Raw genomic sequence first — 4592 nt, 5'->3', positions numbered from 1 at the left:
ATGAATGTTCCAAGTATTTTTCACACTAGTCTTAGTATTAATGTGAGGGTCATAGATTATGGGATTCATTTGTGAATGGCACGCCTCCATTTATTTCAAAAGATTATACTCAACTAAAGCGAACTACAGATATTTATATTTAAACTTAATTTAAAATTAGGTATCACAACTATGCCACGGAAATCGTACCCGTAGTTGCGATGATTTAGTTACGTGCCTAAAGCAAACTACGGGTGTTCATATGATCATTTTTTTTTATAAGGTTTGCAGTCAAGTGAATGTCAAAGAATGGGGTCGGGTAAAGTGTGAATTCTGTTAATGCGGGCACATGATCTAAATGTGTTTTCCCTTGGAGCCAATAATATCACTACAAGTTAATGAGCCAAACATTAACAAATCAATGAACCAACTTTGACAAATCAGGCCACGGTTGATTGGATCCAACATTGTGTAAAGACAACTAGTAATTACTTAACATAATTTTGACAAAATGTTAAACTTAAAAATCATTTGTATTGTATAAAAGACTAGAAAGAGTTCAAACACCACATTGTAATCTCACAATCCTTGCCAAATATAGATGTGCACAAATCAACGATTTTCAAAACCTCTATACTAGCTATTTAAGTCACATTTCAGAACAGATAACATATCCTAAACTGGATCATCTCAAGTTAATATGTACTGGTCCTAGTATGCTTAAATGAAATGGGCCCAGTTTCAAATTCTGAATCAAGAAATATTTGGGCTGCTGTAAAGAAAAAAAACTGAAACAACTATAATTTAAACTAAATATGAATACATTTTATACACTACAAATAATGAATAGCTTCATTGCATTTTTACAAATAATTACAGGCCTTGAACTAAATTAAGAAAAGTAATCTGTATAGGCTGAAATCGAATTAATTTTGAATCTGCCTAGTGATCAACTTAGCAATAATTTTTTGCCATGTTCTTGAAGTTGCCTATCATTCACAAACGGCTAATCAATCAGTGGCTAGATTTGTAAATCTGTACCTCATGCCAAGCACTTACAAACTCCTGCATTACCAAATACCAATAATACCCAAGACAAAGTGATTTCCAAATGGGGAAGGCTTTACACACAAGAGAATGCTGCCAAAACTTCTAAATCTTAAACATTTAGGGAATTTTCAGAACTTCAAATGTATTTTAACACTCCAAGGCTAAAAGAAAGAACTGATTTTAAAGCATTGTTTCCTCCTCCATTAAGGTTTGAAACATTCAACACATCTGATGCTTTAAATCAAACTGGAAATATCAATGTTACTTCACCTTAAGTGCTCAAACTAATGCAACCAAAAATCCATGATTAACACAACATTAACAAACAAGCTCATAGTTATATTACTGTTATATGCTGAAATATCAGACTCGGTTTTGTTAGAAAGTAGACATGGTAGAAAATATTCAAACAACCCATATATTACCAGATTAACGGGTAGAACATTTAACAAGTATGTAATCAATCCAAAGTTGCAAATCTGATGATATTTATGGCATTCCAAAAACTATTACATTTGATGAGAATGAAATCAATACCTTAACAGTCACAGGTACAACAGATAGTAAGAAATATGCCTCTGACTTTGGAGAAAAGAAAATAGAAAATCAGCTTCCACCAGTAATTAGAGTAGAAATCAGAGTATTGGGGACCAAATAAAAGTCATAAAAACCATAGGAAATAGAGCTCAACAACCCAGAAAACAGCAGTAACAAAACACACTAACAACAAAGAACAGCTCTAGATTCAAACTCCATTTTTAAGGTATCTTTGGGATTCTATGTGTGTTTTCTATTATAAATGCCAGAAAAGAAGGATGCATGAGTTTTCTGTGTATTCAGAGGACCCTTTAGAGTGAATATATTGATCAAAATCTGTCCAAGAATCAGTAAAGTTCTTTTTCTTTTATAGAGTGTATAAAACAGCATCAAAAAGGCATATTCTGCCCTAAATTCCTAAAATGTCAGATAGTACAACATCTTTTAACAGTTGTCCGTCCTTTTTCCCACCCAATTTCAGCATTTTCATGCTAAGAATGGGGACAGCTGTCCCATACTAGAACATTCTGATATTTTCCCATTTAAAACTCTCAATTTTACCCTTCTAAATTCTGCTTATTGCAATTTTAATCTATTTGACCTAAATTCTGATCATTTGATTGTCCATTAACCCCTTCGAGAACCTCCTAAAACTATCCAGGCCATTCTATCCTTGGATTCCCTGAATTGATTTCTAATTACCCCTTTAAAGTTTTCAATATTACCCTTTCAAACCCCTTCAATTCCAATTGGCATTCAAACCTCCCAACTCAAACAATTAAGGCCAAATTAGATATAGACCAAAACAAAACAAATTGTCAATTAACACTTAATTAAAATCTGAATGGACTAAAACTGATCTAATTCACCTAACAAATTGTAGTTGACAAATGAACATTATAATTAGGCTAAACATATTATCATTAACATAAACTAATCTACATTATGTAAAAAAACAAAATGATGATTGGCCAGAAAAATAAAATAAAGAAAAAGAAATGTTAAACCAAATTGACAAGGGAAGGAAAATGAACTGAAGGAATACCTGAGGATGACAAACTATTAATTTCAAGCGATCAGATCCGGGGTCGATATCTTCACACGAGCAACTGACTCTTGCTCAGAGAAACAGGTATAGTGGTTGCATGTTACGATAATAACCCTAGCTTGGCCGGAGAATGTCGTCACAAGACTATGGAATTCCGGTGGATGGTAAGGTGACTGACCGAATTCCGGCGGCTTGAAAAGAACCAACACCAACGTTGATCTATTTCTCTTGCCAAGGGAACTAGCTTTACATAAATGAGTCGGCTTGAACAAACAATATCGAAGAAAAAGAAGAAAGGAGGCAGAATACTGTTTTTTGAGAATTTTAGATCTGAAAATCGGAGCAACCTATAAAGATTTGATAGATGATGTTAGGGGTCTTGGAAAGAGGAGGGTACGTGGACTATCTGGCGAAGATTTGGGCTCATTTGGAGGTATCTAGGGCAGTGGTTTAGGGCGGCGGCGCCGGAAGACAATTTCCGACGGCTAGGGTTCTTTGGAGACGTAGAAGATGAGAGACTGAAGGAGTTTAGGGGTTTGGGGGTATGTCTCGTTCAGACACTTTTAAAGGGGGAGGGAAAGGTGATTGTCGGGTGTTAATTTGGAGTAGTTTGGAGAAGCTCCGCCGCCATAAGGCGATTTCCGGGCGGCGGAGAGAGGCGGAGCCGGCGAGGGAATCCTAGGGCGGCTAAGGTTTCTTTTGAGAGTATATAGAGATAGAATGAGAGAGGGTCGATGGGGGGTCTCTAGTTTAGGACAGTTATATGTAAAAATGGGATTAAGTTTCGAGCTGTTGGATCAAAAGAATCCAACGGCTATGATGAAAGAACGTAAAAACGAGGTCGTTTTGGGGCTAGGGCACTGGACCGGGTATGCTGGTCTTTGGGCTTGGGTTTGGATGGATTTGGGTACAAAATTTGGCCTTATTTCAAGACCAAATTAAACCTTTTCTAGTTTCTTTTTCTCTTTATTTTCTTTTTCCTTTCTTTAATTAATTAAAATCCTAAATTAATCTAATTTATAAAATTAAACTAATTATATATTTATAATATTTACAAAAATTAGTTAATCCTAAATTAATGAAGAGGAAATTACCAATCTAAAATTGAAAGCTAAAAAGGTAAAAATGAGCACAATTTTGTGATTTTTTCATTTTGATAAAGTAATTAATTAATTAATTAATCCTAAAATATGAACACAAAGTCTAATAAATAATTCATGATGTTTTTGACATTTTTGGGGCATTTTCATGATTTTAATAAAAATTAAACATGCACAAAAATGCAAACAATTAATAAAATTCTACAAAAAACCTATAAAATTGCAAACAATTGGGAAAAAATCTATTCCTTTAATTTTGTAGGAGTATTTTGAATAGGGCAAAAATCACATGCTCACAGCTGCCCCTCTTTTCTCGGAAACACGAAGAGTTTTCGGGCAAAGATAAGATGAGCAACTACGAGCGATTTTTGCCCGTTTGAAACTCCATAGGAAGCATTTTATTTTTGGAAAAAGTCTGACCGAACCTTACTTCGAAGGTTGCCTACATATCCTTGGCTATGAAGGATTCAGGTCAATGTAGTTCAGGAAGTTTTGGTAGCTGGGACTACCGAGAAACTGTGATTTCACTACTGTTGCGTCTGTTTCTGCTTGCTGAGCTCCTTATTACACCAAAGTGAAAAATTAAAAGACAAAACTAGCTAAGCGTATCAACTACGAGTTACAAGATTCCTATCTATAAACCTGCTAAAACTGGATCTTGAGTCTTGGGCTGGTTCTTCCTACAGACTCTGATCTGAATCTTGATGCTCGTTAGCTGCAAACCGCTGGTTCATTCTTCTTCAGCTTTTCGGATCAAGGCGGGACATGCAAAGCTTGTGACTTCAATCATATCTTGAGCAGTCCGTATCTTTTCTCCGCTTCTACACTTAAAGTTCAACTTCTTTTCTTGTTTTTATCTTCTTTTATTCGGATTGAGA

At 35.1% G+C, this 4592-nt stretch overlaps 1 long non-coding RNA gene across 1 annotated transcript; it reads right to left on the bottom strand.

Annotated features, from left to right (window-relative positions):
- Positions 1-803: 803 nt before the first annotated feature.
- On the bottom strand, positions 804-1981 carry LOC107803891 (uncharacterized). The gene is made up of 2 exons (XR_001652093.2): positions 1567-1981; positions 804-1044 (listed from the first exon to the last, which is right to left on the bottom strand). It is a non-coding gene; the product is annotated as an uncharacterized LOC107803891 (long non-coding RNA).
- Between the last annotated feature and the right edge of the window lie 2611 nt (positions 1982-4592).

Source organism: Nicotiana tabacum, chromosome 22 (genome assembly GCF_000715075.1).
Source record: "Nicotiana tabacum cultivar K326 chromosome 22, ASM71507v2, whole genome shotgun sequence".
Lineage (NCBI taxonomy): Eukaryota > Viridiplantae > Streptophyta > Magnoliopsida > Solanales > Solanaceae > Nicotiana > Nicotiana tabacum.
Note: the sequence above shows the minus strand (reverse complement) of the source record. Positions and strands in the feature narration are given on the sequence as shown.